Here is a 20,070-nt window from a genome sequence, read left to right as displayed (position 1 = left end):
TTCGTAAACAATAACTAGGTAGTATTTTTCTAGAAGATAACACATTGTGAGGAAAAAAATCTTTCTTGTCAGCTTAGCCACTTCCTCCTGCCACTATAAAAATTGATTTCCCTGGAGCATACTTAAGTCAGATTTGCTAAGAAGAAAAATCTCACTTTAATGAGAAGGAGATAGAATGAAGTGTTAGCATTAACATTTCCTGAACTAAATGTATAGCAAGGAATATCAATCCAGTTGAGTACATTTTAAGGAAATAATGATTGTCTAGGTCTAAATATGACCAGAATATCTTGAAAAACAAATTGATAAATAAATGTGCTGTCAGTACGATTCTGTTTTTTCCTGACTTCCGCAATACTGTTTCTTAAGCCCAAGTTGAATATTTCACTATGGCAACATGAAGTCAATTACCCATTATCAGATTGAAATGGAAAAACTTAACATATACAGGGTACAGTAAGCAAAGTTATCACTGTAAGTGCTCAACAGCAAGATCTTTTGTTGACTGTTTGCTGTTTCTAGTACCTATGAAAAAATAACTTCTCAGCTCAAGGCTAGTCCTGCCTTTCCGTGGCCTCTGCTATCTCATTAACTACAGGCCATCTTTAACCTTCCTTTAGCAGTATTGTATGCTAAAAATGTATTTGTTGTTTATCTGAAATTTAAATTTAACTGGAGGATCCTTATTTTACCTGACAAACATACCCTAAACTGATCCCCTCAGCCAGGTCCCTATTGCTGAAAGTGGGAAACATGGCGAGTAGCTCTTTCCCTTTAGCCAAGTCTCTAACCAGAAATCTGGAAGACATACTAGGGACTTGATGGCATTCTGCCCATCACTAAGTCACCTCCATTCCATGTACCTGATATGACTAAACTGTTAGCCACTCTCTGTTTTGAATGCCACCACTCTAGGTTCAGCCCTGATCAGCGTCTGCCTGGATCTTGCAGTAGCTTCCTGGGTGGTCTTCATGCTTCTCATCTTGTCTCCTTTATATTCATCTCTGCTTCCTGTCTGACTCTCCAGCCTTTTCTGTCACCATGCCTTCTCCACCTCCCTTGTGAATTGTTTTCTAGCCATTTCTAATCTGAGCATGCCATCTTATTATCTCTGCCTTGATTCCAGTGGCATAAAATAAACATCCCCTTCACACCTGCCTGAAACTACACTCCCACTCGGCTTCACCGGATCACTTACCTTTTAAATTCAACTTAAGGGTCTTTACCAGTAAAAGCTGTTTCTTGTTACTCTGCACTCCCTCAGCCAATGGATGAGGCTTCAATATGCATCTTTTCTTATACACGGACATTTCTAAGAACACAGTGATTTGGGTTAGTGTGAATTTGTCAGAAGAAACCACAGTGCTAGAAGGCTTTACATCAGCACATGCTGTTTTGTCCATGTAACAAAGTTGTCACTGCCAAAGTCAGAGTGTCCTTGGTATGGTTTGGCTCTGTGTGGGGACCCAAATCTCATCCCTAATTGTAATCCCCAGGTTTCTAGGGAAGGAGGTGATTGGATCATGGGGGCAGTTCTCGTGATAGTGAGTGAGTTCTCAGGAGATCTAATGGTTTTATAAGTGAGAGTTGCTCCTTCACACGCTCACGCTCTTTCCTGTCGTGTTGTGAAGAAGGTTCTTGCTTCCCCTTCTGCCATGATTATAAGCTTCCCGAGGCTTCCCCAGTCATGTGGAACTGTGACCAATTAAACCTCTTTCATGTATACATTACCCAGTCTCAGATATTATTTATAGCAGTGTGAAAACAGGCTAGAACAGTCCTTTTGCAAGGACTTAGTTCAGGAGCCAGGAAATAGCTTTGGGCCAAAGGGCCAGTCTAATTCAGCAGGAGAGATGGGATCGGAAATTGGGGGAAAGTTTCTATCACTGACATTTACTTTGGTTTTTGTTTTGTTTTATAGTTGTTTGCTAATTAATTAATGACTGTGTATTTATTTACATTTGGGAACTCAGAACATCGTTTGTGGAGAGCTGATAAACCATGAAAATGGAGGTAGATACCAAACTCGTGTTAATAAATGAACTGCTGGGTGAAGAGTGTGGAAAAGAAATCCATCTTCTTTTAGGGTATATGGTTATAAAAATTCTATAGATAGTTATATAAGGAAGAAGTAGGCCAATTTACAGAGGTCAGACAGAGGTCAAAGGAAAGTCAGCCCTAAGATTTTAAAAGCAGCTGCCTTTAGCTGGAAGCATGGCTTGCTTAAAAAAAAAAAAAAAAAAAAAAAAAACCCACACAGTCCTTGATGAAAACTGATTTTTTTTTTGTATGTGCTCTACTAAGCACCTTTAAATGTTGGCTTCCCCAGACAACTTTTTAAGAATTAGGTTATAGGTGTATTCTCTATTCCCCATAATAAGGCTTGAGAAACATCTAAAAAGGTGGTTCTCAACCCAGCCTGCACATTAAAATCACAAAGATAATGTTTGAAAAATATTGATTTCCTGGAAACCATCCCAGATATTCTAATTTAATTGGTCTGGATGAGACCACAGGAATTGGCATTTTTCATCCCACCCCCTACCCCAGGTGACTCTTATGTGCAGGTGGAGCTCTACTGATGGAATCCATTAATTGACCTCTCCTATTGAGGCTCCACTGTTTACTTTATAAAGTGTACCCATCTCAAGAAAAATCAGACCAGGACCCAAATGCCGAGCTGCAGATTGGTTGGATGTAGGAGCAACACGTGCTTCTGCTGCTGCTCCGCTTCAGTCAAGTCCCCAGATACTAAGATCCTATAGCCCATGACCCAGATAGCTGATTGTTCTGTGTTACACAAATATAGAACACACTGCTAATTCATCTTCAGTCTTGTAAGGGGAACTCAGAGAGAATGGTTTCCTGTAAGATGTGACCTTACATTTGGTACTAAAGGTGTTGGCTCTTTTTAATCCTAAGAAGGATGCTTTTAGGAACAAATAGATTTGGAATCCAACCATACTGCTCTTATTCAAAAATGTAATTCATTTCCAAAGGATAAATGGATTCCAGAGTATTAAATAATTACATTTGTATTTATTCCATTTCAAGCCATGACTATAGGATTTACAGTAATATTAATTGCTGCCAACAAAATCATATCTATGTATTTATTGTCCCCTTCACCTTTTGTCAGTGGTGATAAGAACAAGTTCAAGTGAATGATTCTCTCAGTGTATTATTTGACATTACAAAGTGGCAGTCTGAGACATGAATCTGATCTCTTGGGATATAACACCCAGTAACTGAAAGCCCCGGGCCATGCAATATAGGAATACAGTGGGGAAAAAAAAGTCTCCATTTTTAGTGAAAATTATGAAGGAATTATAAAAGTTACTACTGATATTAAAACATTGCATGTGGGATGTAGTACGTTTTATGATTTATAAAGTGACCTATGGACAGCAATAGGAAAAACAGTCTTACAGAAGACATAAAACTGATAACATAAATAAAAGCATAGGTATTTCCCAAACATAGGAGCTTCCTTTTATAGTTGCAGGAGATGATTCATTAACATCCCAATTCCTGTTGATTTTGTGCATAGTTTGGCACATCCAGGCCCTATATCCTACTGCATTTTCCTGAAAATATGCTTCCTAAGAGTGGGAAAGAGTGAGCACATATTCAATCGGCTCCTTCCCTGACTCTTGGGTCTCTACATAAACAACAGAAATCTTCCACCCAAATGGTAATTCTGTGGGCATCCCTTTAAATTCTGAAGCTCTTACCTAGTCCCATAACGGCTCCTCTCATGCAACGTGTGTGTATAGGGAGCTCAGGTGTTTAGAATATTTTTACTCTGGGGCCAACATCAGAAATTCCCTATTACTCCCCCTCCTGTTGATAAATGGGCTTATCTCTGTGGACAGCAATTCAGGGCATCAGCTTCCTATGGAATTGCTATAGGAAGCTACATTGGAGTGTGGAGGGAGGAGTTGGAAGTCTGGGTAGGGAGACTTTCTTTAGTTAAAGATGGCCCCAGTAGGCATTTAAGATTATTGCTAGTTACAGAACTAGCAATAGGTTATGGCTAGTAACAAAAATATATATGTGCGTATGTGTGTATATCTTGGTTTCTTTTATGTCTTTGTACTGTATATTTTTGTGTATACACACATACATAAATGTATATATGTATGTTTCTGTATACACACACACACACATATGTGTGTATATATATATATAGAGAGAGAGAGAGAGAGAGGATCCCTTCATAACACAACATAGGACAGAGTTTTGTATGTACTCTGTTGCTTTAATTGCAGAGAAGAAATACTGCTAATGTCAGCCGGTATGATCTGTGCCTAGGTGTTTTCTGATAGGCAGGGAGCAGAGTTGAGGCACTGGGGTGGAAGCCTTTTCCTCATTTTTAGCATCTTAAGTGTGGTGACCACATTCAGAAGGGTAGTACTTGGCACTGCCAGGAGAGGAAAATTAGAATTCACCTGCTTCTCTTACCAGCCACTGTGAGAATGTTGAATTTTACATTTGGTCAATTAGATTTGTTAATATAATTCTGTGTCTGCAGTACTCAAAAGATATGTGCTCAAGGTAAAATCACCATCTGGGTTAGCAAAATAGGCATTCCTAAATATCACGCCTACTAAACAGAGCATGATATGGTCCTTCGGAGGGAGAACCAGAAACATGAATTTCTCATGAGATGATGGTGGTTGTTTCTATATAATTTCCTGAAAATAATCTAACCTTCAAACACCACATAAACACACCCACAAATGCATACAAATATATAGGTTCTTTCACCATAGGTCCATGGAATTGCTACTTAATTCATCAGGCTCTGCAGATTTTCCCTTCAAGATATGTTAAGTCCTATTTTTTTTTCCATTTCATGCTTTATACTGCTACAATAACCTTTTATTTATTTTATTAAAAGGTAATTTAATGTAACTATAACTTTATAGGACAAACTGTTAGGACTATTTACAGAAGAAGAATCAAACATGAATTTTTAAAATACAAGAATGCTTGGCTCATTTTGGATTAAAAAATGCATCTCCTGAGCTTGTTGACATTGCAGTAAAATTTCCTCTTTCATTCATTAGCATAACTCTATGAGACTAATTTCTGTATATTTTTTGATATGCTTAGTTTTGAATTGTGTTAAAATATCCATAACTTAAAATTTACCAGTGTAACCATTTTGAAGTGTACACTTCAGTGCTATTACTGCTGTGCAGCCATCACCACAATCTATCTTCACAACTTATTTCATCTCGTAAAACTGAAATTTTGTACTCATTAAACAATAGCTACCCATTCCTCCCTCTCCCAGCCCCTGGCTACCATCACTCTACTTTCTGTCTCTCATGAATTTCACTACTCTAAGCGCCTCATATAAGTGGAATCTTAGGGTATTTATCCTATTGTGACCATCTTATTTCATTTAACATAACATCGTCACAGTTCATCTATGTTGTAACATGTCAGAATTCTCTTTTTATACGTCTTAATAACAATCCACTGTATGTATATCTCACATTTTATTTATTTATTTATCTATTGATGGGCACTTCGGTTGCTTCTACCTTTTGGTTAATGTGAATAATCCTGCTATGAGCATGGGTACACATGTATTTGCTCAAGTTCCTGTTTTCAGTTCTTTTGGGGGTATACCCAAAAGTAGAATTGCTGGATCCTATGGTAATTCTATATTAATTTTTTTGAGGAACTATCATACTGTTTTACAGAGCAGTTGTACAGTTTTACATTCCCACCAGCAGTGCCCAAGTGTTCTATTCTCTTCAGTCTTCACTAATACTTGTTATGTTCTGTTTTTCTTATGGCAGGCGTTCTAACGGGTATGAAGTGGTGCCTTATTGTGGTTTTGACTTGCATTTTCCTGAAAATGAGAGATGTTGAACATCTTTTCATGTGCTTATCGGCCATTTGTATATCTCCAGTAAAGAAATGTCTATGTGAGTCCTTTGCCTATTTTTGAAATGAGTTGTATTCTGTTGCTGTTTGGTTACAGGAGTTCTCCATATATTCTTGATAGTAACCTATTAATAGATACATAATTTGCAAATATTTTCTCCATTTCATGCATTATCTTTTCATTCTGTTGATAGTATCTTTTGGTGAACAACTACAATAGCCTTTTAATGGGTCCTACTAAACCCAGTCGTTGCTGCTCTCCCTTCTTTCCCCCTTTCTCCTCTCTGCCTCACGGTACTCTCCGTTCCCTACCCCTACCCTCTCCCTACCCACTCCCTACCACCTTCTTTCTCCTTTCTCTACCCACCCTCCCTATGCCCTTGTGTCCCTCCTCTCTACCCACCCCACTTCCCCAAATGTGTAGAGTCATCCTCTGCAAATTCCTTCTCTTCTCTTAAGATTTGCTTCCTCCATAGTCTTTCCTCTTGATTTGAAGGCATGAAGTAGTCATAATAATAGGTGTTGTATCAATCCACGAACTTTAACAGTTTACACAACTACCATATTGGTATAGCTGTCAAGGTTTTTTTTTTTTTTTTTTTTTTTTTTCTGGGAAGAGGCATAAGCCCTGTTGGGTTGCTGGGCAAATCCACTGAGTAAAACAAGGCTATCATAGATTGGCTCCAAGCATTGCATGTACTGCAGGTCTTTATGCAGTACTTCCCTAGTGTAATATTTATTTTGCTACCACAGAGGATCTAAGAAGGTGGTGCAAAGAAACCTGAAGGGTCTCCATACTCTGACTATTGTGGAACTGTCTTTGAGCATAATATAATGGAAGAAACCTTGAAAGTGTAGTGTGCCTGGGAGCTCCACTGAATTTTCCCCAGAGACAAATATGTAGCGAAGTGTGCTGAGTTATTACTTCTTATACAAATTGGCTAATTTAGACCACATGCCAACTAAGAAAACTGAAGTGGAAATTGTTCTCACTATGAAATTATGTGAGTGTTAATACAAGAAGCAAGAGAACTACTTTGGGGACACAATACATATAAGGAGAATGTTAAGGATCTGCCAGAAAGCACAGCAACCAATAAACATGTGTATCATTCATTGTGATTGTACTTTTTTTTAGACAGAATTTTGCTCTTGTTGCCCAGGCGAGAGTGCAGTGGCACAATCTCAGCTCAGTACAACCCCTGCTTCCTGGGTTCAAGCTACTCTCTCACCTCAGCCCCCCTAGTAGCTGGGATTACAGGTGCCTGCCACCACACCTGGCTAAAATTTTTTTTTCTTTTTGTAGAGATGGGGTTTCATCTTGTTGGCCAGGCTGGTCTTGAACTCCTGACCTCAGGTGATCCACCCGCCTCAGCCTCCCAAAGTGCTGGGATTATAGGCATGAGCCACCGCGCCTGACCAGTAATTTTCTTATAAAATACACACACACACACACACACACACACACACACACACACACACACATTTTACTAAAAGGGCAAATAGAAAAGCACACAGAGGTGCCTTATGAATAAATTATTATCCACTTGTCCAGGTCTTTTGCTGTTGTACTTATCGTGCACAGATTTTATAAAGTGGACAGCTTTTCACTCCAGAATGAGTTTTATTTTATTTTCTTGAATTATTAATAATACATTTTATTAGCCATATGTCAACATCACAGACACATTTTTCACTAAAAGGAGAGTGGCTCTGGTGTGAAAGGAAAGCAGCTGTGGTCTCCTGGCAGCAATTCCGTTCCTCCCCTTTTGCCTCGGGAAGGTGCTCCATTTTCCTGCCATGATTTCTCACACAGGGGACTGAATTTCTCCCACTTCCTTTTCAACAGAAATTGAGAAAACTCCTGCACTCAACAAAATGAGGCTGGGCATCTAGGGATTCGAAATACTGACTTTTCAGCAGGTACTCATTTACCAGCAAGTGCTAGGCCTTGGCCTATGAGCCAGAGCATGCCTACTTTTGTATTCCCTGACATTGTTTTCTTAGCACCTCTGGGAAAATCTGTTTCTGAAAATAACTTTTGGTAAAATATGAAATATTTCCAGAAAGGCAAAATGTGTAAAGATTTGTTGTTTTATTCCCTCAAAAATGCTTTGCTTTTCCCGTGTTTTCCATGTCTTTTTCTTAATGACTTCATCTTGCTTGCTCTTTAATGAACGGATCATGCCATCATCAGGGTTGGAAGTGTAATTTCGCATGATCTGAGGTATGTACTCTTCCAAGTGATCCTCATGTCATTGTAGGCATGGGAGTAACGACTGCATTTTTGAATTACAGTGTTTGGCAAGTGTCCCTGTAGGGTCTCAGCTGTATTTTCAAAAGCAAGGAAAAGTACTGAAAATCACGTTTAGGACACTATGTTCAATGTTCCAGGAAAGGCCTTTTACTATCCTCTTACCAAGTCGTTTTCTTTTTATTGTTGTTGTTTGTTTGTTTTTAAGACAGAGTTTCCCTCTTACTGCCCAGGCTGGAGTACAACAGCGTGATCTGCAACCTCCACCTCCCAGGTTCAAGCAGTTCTCCTGCCTCAGCTTCCCAAATAGCTGGGATTACAGGCATGCGCCACCACGCCCGGCTAATTTTGTATTTTTAGTAGAGATAGGGTTTTTCCATGTTGGTCAGGCTGGTCTCGAACTCCTGACCCCAGGTGATCCACCCGCCTCGGCCTCCCAAAGTGCTGGGATTACAGGCATGAGTCACCACGCCCACCCCTTACCAAGTTCTTAAAACTAATTTATGGAACAAATGTAATAACTAGTGGGTACTTCTAATGACCAAAGAAATCTAGACCTGCTAGATAAAAAATAATTTGCCTGAATTGTAAATGTAAAAATGTCCCTTTTAGATCTTTTTTGCTCAGGGATGCTGAATATACTTCATCTGGAGACCTTGAAAAGAAATCAAGCATGGAATTTCATGTTACTCACCAAGACAGGCACTATAGAGTCAAAATTAGAGTCAAAATCTGGGAGTCAAAATTGGTAGGTTATTGTGCAGATCCATTAGGGGCTTATAAATAAAGAGTCTGAACTCAAATATTAATGAGGATTGCTTCTGGGTGAGTGATTATGGTTTTTTTTTTTTCTTTCACTTTTCTGTCTTTCCTAAATTGTACAAAATGATCAAGTATTGTTTTCAGAGTTCTCTTAATCTGTGTTTCCATCAGAATTCAGTGCCTGAGGCAAATAATCACAGGGGGTGTTACTTTGAGAAGTGTCTGAGAAAATAGAAATGGAAGACTCGGGATAAGTTAAGGAAAGAAGAAAAGTCAATTCAATGTTGCTTTCTTGATTTGGTTACCACTGTGGTCAAACAGGGACTCAGTCCCTGTGGACCCTCTGAGGAGACAATAGTGCACCACAGAGTTCTCTTCTAGAAAGATGGATGAAGGGAGCATTTACCTACCAGTTCCCACTGCCCCATTGGTTGTTGGTGCCTTATGTGGCTCTAGCTCCATAGAAATTCTGTTTGAGCACATACAAGTGCCAAGCCAGTTTCCACAGATGCTCCTATTGTGACAGCATCTATAAGTCCTAGGGCCAATCCCAGAGATAGAAAAAGGGTACTGAAAAGAGGAGCTGTATGGTCACACCAAACAAATCTGTTTGTCATGGCCAGGGCTGAGATAAAAGGTAGGCTTACAAAATGTGAGGCACAGGAGGATCCAGTAAAACAATGCAAAGATGATAAATACTATTTTGTACCAAAAATTTTAAATAGCGTAGTTTAGAGATATTTGATACGTAAAGTGAAAACAACTTTTTTTTTTGTTTGAGAAGTATACACCTGTATAATGTTTTTAGTATTACTATAACAAATTACCAACAACAATTTGGGTTGTTTTAGTGTCTTAATAGAAGCACCCATTTAACCTTGAAGACATTATGCTAAGTGAAATAAGCCAGACACTACAGGACAAATACTGTAGGATTCCATTTTTATGAGGTATCTAGAGAAGTGAAATATGTAGACAGAAAGACACCACGGGTTAAGGGAGGGAAGAATAAGAAGTTTTTGTTTAATAGTGATATGGTTTGGCCGTGATCCCACACAAAATCTCATCTTGAATTGTAATCCCCATCATCCCTAAGTGCCAAGGTCGGGACCAAGTGGAGATAATTGCATCATGGGGGCCTTTTCCTCCATGCTGCTCTCGTGATAGTGCAATAGTGAATGAGTTCTCATGAGATCTGATGGTTTTATAAGCATCTGGCATTTCCCATGCTTGCACTTACTCCATCCTACTGCCCTGTGAAGAAGGTACCTGCTTCCCTTTTGCCTTCGACCATGATTGTAAATTTCCTGAGGCCTCCCCAGCAATGCAGAACTGTGAGTAAATTAAACATTTTTCCTGTATAAATTACCCAGTGATATGGTTTGGCTGTGTCCCCACACAAATCTCATCTTGAATTGTAGCTCCCATAATTCCCACATGTTGTGGGAGGGACAGGTAATTGAATCATGGGGGCAGGTATTTCCTGTGCTGTTGTCATGATATTGAATAAGTCTCATGAGATCTGATGGTTTTATAAAGGGGAGATGCCCTGCACATACTCTTGCCTGCCACCATGTAAAGTGTGCCTTTGCTTCTCCTATGCCTTTCATCATGATTGTTGAGGCCTCCCAAGCCATGTGGAACTGTGAGTCCGTTAAACTTCTTTCCTTTATAAATGACCCAGTCTTAGGTATATCTTTATTAGCAAGCGGCGTGAGGACAGACTAATACACCTAATCTGGGGTATTGTTTCATAGCAGTGTGAGAACAGAGTAATACAAATGGGTACAGAGTTTCAGTTTGGGATGATGAGAAAGTTCTGGAGATAAATGGTGGTGATGGTTGCACAATATAAATGTACTTAGTGCCACCGAACTGTACTCTTACAAATGGTTAAATGGTAAATTTTATGTATATATTACCACAATAAAAAAATAGCACCCATTTATGATGTCACAGGTCTTTCCATCAGAAGTCAGGGTACAACTTGCCTCAATTAGGTCCTCTGATTAGAATCTCATAAGGTCAAAATCAAGGTGTCAGCAGGCTTGTATTCCTTCCTGGGGACTCCAAGGATTAATCTACTTCCAAGCTCATTTAGTTTCTTGGCTGAAATGAATTATTTGTGTTTGTAGGACTGCAGCCCTTTTTCATAGCTGGCTGTTAGCCAGTTGCTCCTAGAGATTATCTGTATCCCTTCTCATGCATCCCATATGGGCCCCTCCAGTAAAGGCAATGCTAGTTGAGTTCCTCCCATGCTTTGGATCTCCCTAAGTCCTTCTGCTAGTGCATTTCTGACTTAAGCTGGAGAAGATTCTCTGCTTTTTATTGGCTCATTTTGTTATATTGGGCCCTAGATAATCTCTCTAAGACTTCATGATTATAATTATATCAGATAAGTCTCTTTTGCCAGCTGTATTAATTTCATACAGCAATCATATCAAAGTACTAAAAGCTAGGCAGCTTAAAACAACAAAAATATATTCTCTCTCATGATTCTGGAGGTCAGAAGTATGAAATGAAGTTGGTATGTGGGCCATGTTCTCTCTGACAGCTCTAGGATGGAGTCCTTTCTTGCCTCTTCTAGGTTCTGGTGTTTGCTGGCAATCCTTGGCATTCTTTGTCGTTTACATGCATCACTCTGGTCATATGTCCATTTCCTCTCCTTGTGTCTGTCTCTGTGTACAAGTTTCACTTTTTTTGAGGGTACCAGTCATCTTGGATTAGGGGTCACCTTGATTTTACTTAATTATCTCTGTAAAGATCCAATTTTCAAATAAGGTCACATTTCTGAGGTACTGGCAGTAAAGACTTCAAAATATATTTCTGGGGAACATGATTCAGCTCATAACACCAGGTAACAAAACACTTCTAGTACTTAGGGATAATGATGTGGACATCTTTTGTGGGGAAGGATACATTCTGCCCATCACACCTCTAAACTTTCTTTTGTGAACATCTGTTAGAATGACAGTCAGGCTCAGAGTGGTCACACTATTCTTGAAATTTGTTAGCACTTTGTAAATATTTACTTTTTAATCCAGAATGAATTTATAAGAGGGATCAATATTATCCTTCTATAGCTGAGGAACTCAAGACTCATTATTGTAAAAGAAGTTTAAAATTATATATAATTATTTAGGAAATTATTGGAGACAAGAGTTAACATTTTCTGTTATGGTTATCAGTGATTACCCTGCAGAACCTCTTGGCTATGGTCTATTTTATATATATGCATATTGTAAAAACTCCATTTAAAGGGCCTTATTTAGTGCTATATTTGAAACATTGGGATAAATGGCAACCTGTTTTCTCACTTTCAGAACTCTCTTCTTTTCACATAAGGATCTCTTTGAATTAAGAATCACATTTTCCTCCAGGCCTTCAACATCCATTCTTATTTATTTCCTTTTTATTATTTTTCATATATCCTTTTTTTTTTTTTTTTTTTTTTTTTTTTTTTTGAGACAGAGTCTCCTTTTGCCCAGGCTGGAGTGCAGTGGTGCGATCTCAGCTCACTGCAAGTTCTGCCTCCCGGGTTCACGCCATTCTCCTGCCTCAGCCTCCCAAGTAGCTGGGACTACAGGTGCCCGCCACCACACCTGGCTGATTTTTTGTATTTTTAATAGAGATGGGGTTTCACCATGTTAGCCAGGATGGTCTTGATCTCCTGACCTCATGATCTGCCCGACTTCGCCTCCCAAAGTGCTGGGATTACAGGCGTGAGCCACTGCCCCCAGCCCCCTTTATTTTTTATATGCTTATTTTACAAACATTTACTGGCCTTCTCTCTGCCAGATATATTCTATACATTAGGGAATACAAAGACAAATCAGGCCTGGTCTCTGTTCTCAAGTGGCTCACAGTATAGTTATCCCTCTCCAACCCATTCTCCATACTGTTTTCCCAACTAGACCATCACCAATGAAAACCCCTTGTCTCTATCTTCCCCATTCTCCCAACCCTCACTATAGTGCTAGACCTAGTATGAGCTTGAATTTTTCGCATCCCATTGAATTTAATAATTTCAGTTGCTAAATTAGGGCAGTTCCATTTTGGGAACCTTTAAATCCATAGACACCTTATACTTGGCCCATTTTTTCAATGCTAGTTGCTGCTGTGGCAACCAGCTGAAGGCCTCATAACAACTTACTTTAGCCGTAGCATATACCTCTGCTTTCTGCCAAGGGACTTGCACTGCTTCAGGAACCCACTTAGCCATTCAGTTATATTGCAAATAGGATTACTAGATAAATATAGGGTAGCCAGTTAGATTTGTATTTCAGATAAGAAACAATTTTTATAGTATATGTATTTTCCAAATATAGTATGAGACAAATTTATACTAAATAAATTTGTAGTTTATCTGAAATTCAAATTTAATGGAGTGTCCTCTATTTTTATTCTACAAATCTGGTAACCTTAATTGCAAAGCGGGAGGTGTGAGTGACTTAACTAACACCCAATAGGTGCAACTTTTGAGCAATGGAGGAAGGAATCCAGTGAATATACTCGCCTCTGTTGTTTGGGGACTCTGTTGTCCTTTGGGGACGCAATTCTGAGATACATTGTTCATGGCTTCTAAGAAGATCTTCCACAGGATTGAGTCTTGGTTTCCCACAGCTATGATTAGCTATTAGCAAAGCCCTGATTTGTTTTTTCACCTTTCCTACTTTCACTCTTTCCAGTCCCCCACTCTAGTCCCTTAGGATCTCTATCTCCATGCCAACCCTTACCTACACCTCTGCTTTTGGAGGATACCCAAAATAAGCACCCTTTCTTCCATTATTACACTGAGGTTCCAGATACTATGTCTGGTTTAATTGCAGAGATAGATTGAGGTTCTAATTTTGATAGAGTAGCAGACTCATTTGAATAATAACCTTGCATGGTTCTTTCCTGGCATGTAAGCATGTCTAGGTATGTTTGGTGAGGTGAAGGAATAGGACTAAGAGAGGTCAATGGGAAAAGTAATTCAAGGAATATTGACATCTAGGGTTCAGATATACTAGATAAAATGTTTTAGAAGAAGTTGATGATGGCTTTTATATAGCATATTGTACATATATTTTTACCTTTCCTTTCTCCAAAATTAGATTAAAATACCAGATAAAATTATTTAATATTTTTAAATAATCCATAATAGCACAGAAAATAAGAATGACACCTTTTAGGAGGTCATATATTTTAAGTAATTTATAAAATGTAGAAAAATAGAAGGTGTTACATTAATTAACGAACTGAAGCAAGGGAAAACTCAAAGCAGCCACAGGAAAGGGGTTCCATAAGGAAGCAGATATTTCTTCTCACTCCCAAACTTGAAATCTATAGAGTAGATGCTGCGGTAGTAATACTAGTAATACAGGCTTCTTGAGAAACAGTTGGACTAGTGGGACACTTACCTTTCTGCCATCTATCTACCTATTAGGCCAGCATATGAGATGTTTTCCCCCATAGATAGTATTGATACAGTTGTCTATCAAATACGTATTTAGGGGTAAAAAGGAAAGCTTTGGTATTACATCACGCCATATAAAAACACAAAAATAATTGCGATTGGTTTGAAGAGCAAATCATTTTTTAAAGTATGCAATAACAGAGAATAATCTATAACAGACCAACTTTATGATATTTGAGGTTGCTAAGGTATTCCCCAGAAACATCTGAGGCCCAGAAGACATGAAGGGAAGAAGGAAGGGAAAAGGAGAGAGTAATCTGATATATTTACTTACATCCAAATCTAAATTTCTGCATGAAAAAGTTTACCATAATTTATTGTAAGCAAAATTAAAAGACAAGTGCAAGGTTGGAGAAAGCATGAAATACAGGAAACACAGGGTTAATATTGCTAATCTGCATATTGCCCCCATAAATTAGTAGTAAAATGACAACACAACAGGAAAAAGCAGGCAAATGATATTACAGTAGAATTTCCACCACATCTGTTTTTCTTCCCTGTAAGAGAACAATGCTTTACCATCCTGGTGAGCTCAGACATGGCCATATGATTTGTTTGGGTCAATGAAGTATATCACAAGCAGACACTTTAAGATTTATGTTTTGATTTGTTGTGTTCTGTTTACCTTCTTCTGCAGCAACCAGTGATATTCTGAATAGTAGCTGCTCCCAACGAACCCAGGATTAAAATACAATGTGAGAATTAAGCTTTTGTTTTAAACCACTGAAGTGTGGGGGTTGTTGATACTGTCTAAGTCCATTTGGGCTGCTGTAACAAAAATACTATAGATTGGGGCCGGGCGCGGTGGCTCAAGCCTGTAATCCCAGCACTTTGGGAGGCCGAGACGGGCGGATCACGAGGTCAGGAGATCGAGACCATCCTGGCTAATACGGTGAAACCCCATCTCTACTAAAAAATACAAAAAACTAGCCGGGCGACGAGGCGGGCGCCTGTAGTCCCAGCTACTCGGGAGGCTGAGACAGGAGAATGGCGTGAACCCGGGAGGCGGAGCTTGCAGTGAGCTGAGATCCGGCCACTGCACTCCAGCCTGGGTGGCAGAGCAAGACTCCGTCTCAAAAAAAAAAAAAAAAAAAAAAAAAAAAAAAAGAAAATACTATAGATTGGGTAGTTTATAAACAGCAGAAATTTATAGCTCAATAATCTGGAGGCTGAGAAATCCAAGATCAAAACACAGATTTGGTATCTGGTCAGGGCTCTGTTGCTCATAGACAGCACCTTTATGTGTCCTCACAGCAGAAGGAACAAACAGGCTTTCTTGGGCCTCTTTCATGAGGGCACTAATCCTGTTCATGAGAGTTTCTGCCCTCATGACCTAATGACCTCACAGATACCCCACCTCCCAATACCACTGGACTGGGAATTAAGCTTCAATGCATGAATTTTTGAGGAACACAAACATTCAGACCACAGCAGGTACCATGGCTTAGCCTAACCTATCCTGACTCATACCGAAATCCATATTAGAAAATGGGTGTTGTTGCACCAAAATCTACAAATATTTGGCATTGATTTAAATGTTGTGCTCTGGGAAATGAGAGCTGTCAGAAGCTAGAAAGTTGATGAGACATAGCAAGTAATAGAGAACATTTCAGTAAAACTATAATCTACAATAGCCTGAAAGGCAGATCATACACATAACGAACATGTTGTTTTAGGGTAAGAGGCTTAGAAATGGAATGTTAGTTCCAGGTATTGGCAACTCTATCTCTAAATTTCTCAGATTATTACAAAAATATATGAGCTTGATAAGATAATTAGCTGATTTTTAAACATGAGTGGAAAAAATTAGAGTCTTAGAAATTGTGTACTTACAGGGCTGAAAGTTGAATTCAGTCTTCAAACAGTGTGACATAAAATTGAGGAAGTTTTTGAACAATACAGGCAGATATGATCTCAGACTTGCCTTTACCAAGGAAAAGGGGAACAATATGGTCTTTTTACCTATTGTTAAAATTGTTAAAATCTTTTAACCTATTATCTCAGTGCAAGTATCAAATTAAGGGTATAATTCTTACATGCATTTATTGAAAATTCTTGATAGATTAAAATAGAGTAAAGGTTCAATTAAGTGTTATGACCCTCTTCATTTGGGCAAAATGGCTCAGGAAAAAGAGATTGAAAGTATGGCTCTCCAAAACTGATGGACTCAAGGTACTGAAACTTTAGTTGGCGGTGGGGAGGGATCTAGAAAAGAGGTGTAGATATTGTTAACAGAATATAGAGTTGATTGGAACGCAGTTGCTAAGAAACTTAAGTTTTTGAAAAAAAAAAAAAAATATATATATATATATATATATGTACTGCCAAAGAGACTATGAGCTTGGATTAAATAGTTTGTGACTGAAGCTTAAAATTATACTTAGGAAAACAACTTCTCTTGGATGAGAAGCAGTACACAAAACTACTAGATTTCCATGGAAGGCAGTTTTACTGTGCTAGCTCTATGTAAGACTTACAGCATAATTGAAAAGGAAGAACATCCTGGATAGTGGAGACAAGAGCCACAGACAAACAGTGGACAAAGAAGCCACTTAAAGGAAAAGCAATCAGGGACTATTCCCAGGAAAGTTCTCTAAGCCTAGGGCAGGGGCCTCTCAAAACATCTGCCCCATGGGATTTCATTGTTGCTGTGGCCTGGTGGCTGCTGTATGTCTCTTATTCTTCTGTTTTTGAAGGAGAGAATTTAATGCAGTTTATTCTATGCCTATGTTACCTTGTACATTGGGAACGTTTATTTCTTATGTAGAAACTACCAGGTATCACCCTGAGCATTCATACATTTGACTTTGAGCTTGAAGCAATGATTGGATAGTAGTTGTTTGTTTCTTTTGGAGAAGGGGGCAAAGTGTCCAACATGGAGAGGGGAGAGAACTGTATTTGTTAACTAGACAGTTCAACAGTATTAGACCTGTATTACTGTTCCCTGGGATATAGTTCCCCTTCTTTCCAGAGGATCATACTCCCCAGCCTGTTTGAACTGGATGTGAACACATGGCCTGTTTTGGCTTATTAAATGTGAGCAAAAGTCACATACATCACTTCTAGGGAAAAGAATTATGAGTCAGTACATGCCTCATCAGATTTGATATTCCACCTCCCATGAGAATCATCAGTGTGGCTACGAAATAGTGGCAGCTCCGTCAGCTGGAGCCCTGGAGTGAGGATAAGGAGGCCCTGAAACACAGCCCCTAGTTGACTTGTGATGAATATGTAGTGTGAGAGAGAAACCCACCATTTGTTCTTAAAGACTACTGGGATTTGGGGAAAAGGGTGTTTGTGTAGCATATCCTATTAGTCTGTTTTAACTGGAAGGTATAAATAATTAGAAGATTAAAGTATAAATGACTAGTGAACATATGAAAAAAATAACTGATTAGAAATGTTCAGGAAAGCAGCACATATAACTTGGAAATTGTTCCTGACTACATTTAAGATATTCATAGAATATAATTTTGGAATTGGGGACTTGTCGGGAGACTGGAGTTTCTGCTTGACAAGATGGCAGCTACTACAGGGTTACAATTAGGAAATAAATGTACAATTGTACGTAGGTCTCACATGTGCCACTGTGACGAGAATGGCTGAATGATTAGGTGAATCATATTCACTCTGACATGGAGCATTATCTCTGCTAGCATCTTCCTTTTAGTCCTCAAACTGTTTCATCTCTGTACTCATAGAAGACATTGCCCTACTCCCTAAGGGATACAGCCCTAAATATCGTCTACTCATGGTCTCTAGCTCAAAGTTAAAACTCTCAGGATAGTATGTAGTTGTCTTTATCTGGCCCAGATGTGGTCTCATTTTGTCTGACAACCTATGGTTAGAAGACAGGTTCCACTCACACATGCCCAATATACAATGGTTGAATGAGAACCAAATAATTGTAATAAATATTGTGGTGGTAGATTGTAATATCTGTTGACAATATTCCCTTTCACCCCTATTATTCAAAATGGTTTACTATGGACAGAGAAATTCCTCCAATGTGCTGATTTTGGTTTTAGCCACGTGCCTTGCTTTGGCTAACGACATGTGAGCAGATATAACTTCTGCCATACAAGACTAGAGGTATTAAATGTGTTTGTATGACTTAGCCTTCACTCTAGGCCTCTTGCCCTGCATTTTGATAAGAGCATACTCCTGATAGCTGCTGTTGTTTTACCCTGGGTCCCAGAAATAGACATGTGGAGCTGACCAAAATGCACCCCATAGCCTGGGGCTGAACCCTCACTGAGTCACAGCTGACTCACAAAACTATGAGAGATGAGCACTTATTGTTATAAGCTACTGATGTGTGCAAGTTTTTAACCATAGTAAAAGTTGATACCATTCCCATTTAGTAAGAGGAAGAATGGGAGACACAGAATAGCCACTGACTGGGTTGTGATAATTTTGAAATCTCCCTGGCAAGTTGCTATGCAGGTGCTCTCTCCTTGGTGGAGGGAAATTCCTTGATTAAACTCTGATTCTGCACTCCGAAGGAACTCCTTTCCTTATGATTGCCATGGCCCGTGGATCTGCCCTCTGGGGAGCTGTGCCTTGTTCATATTATTGTCTCTGGCCACTTCTGAAATGCATGTTGCAGAGCAAGCTCTCTTTAGGGGCTGCAGAACCTTTGAAGTCAGCTTCCTAATCATGGGAGGTTGGAGGACCCAGGTTTATTTATGTCTAGAATAGTCCAAAGCACTTGAGTCTAGGCATATGGTTCCTTTAACAGCAGTTACCTCTAAATTTAGTCATCCGTTTGCACCCAGTTAGTTTTGTGAGCCAGTAACTAGAATAAAAAATTTTTCTAGACATAATTCTCAAATGTTCCTTATTTATTTGCCTCTTTACTCCCATACTTCTCTCGATTTGTGGTCAAAACTATTTAGAAGAAAACTTGGAAAGGCCATCCCCTTAATTTGATATTTGCCTAGAGTCACTTTGAGTTTTATTGGGCATTTGAATCTTTAGTCCTGTTTTATACTGTCTCGGATCATTCATGTTACACAAGCAGATGGCTTTTCCAAATCTGCAAGGCCCCTGATTTCTGGATCATCTTTTGTCCTTACATTACTTCTCAGAAACTAACCACTTCTTTCTTTGGTCGTATTTCTCATATAATATCTTGCCAAGCAGAGTCAATAGAACCTAACACATGCTACTAATACTTAATTTTCTACTCTCTTCCGTTATAACAGTATGTAGCCTTTCCATCTGCAATTAAGTTAATGCACTGATACTGTTACCAAGTGTTTTGCTATTGAATCAGATAGAGCTCTAGCCATTTCACCTGTTCATTTCTCCTTGCCATGAAGCTTCCTGACCACTGAGGTGATGCCACATATTTTTGTTATTTTTGTCACAGGATCACTCCATTTCTGTTACCAGTGTTTGCATTAGGTAAAGTTAGGCTTTATAAAGAACCCCTTTTCAGCCATAAGTATTACAGTGTGTGAAGAGACAGGAGTGTGAAGAACCATTTAAGACAATAATGCTCTATATTAGTCAGGATTCTCTGGATGGACAGAACTAATAGTATATATGTATATATGAAAGGGAGCTTATTATGGAGAATTACCTTACATGATCATGAGGTGAAGTCCCACAATGGGCCGTCTGCAAGCTGAGGAACAAGGAAGCCAGTCGTGGCTCAGTCCAAATCCAAAAGTCTCAAAAGTAGAGA

The sequence above is a fragment of the Rhinopithecus roxellana genome, chromosome 7 (genome assembly GCF_007565055.1).
Source record: "Rhinopithecus roxellana isolate Shanxi Qingling chromosome 7, ASM756505v1, whole genome shotgun sequence".
Taxonomy (NCBI): Eukaryota; Metazoa; Chordata; class Mammalia; order Primates; family Cercopithecidae; genus Rhinopithecus; species Rhinopithecus roxellana.
Note: the sequence above shows the minus strand (reverse complement) of the source record.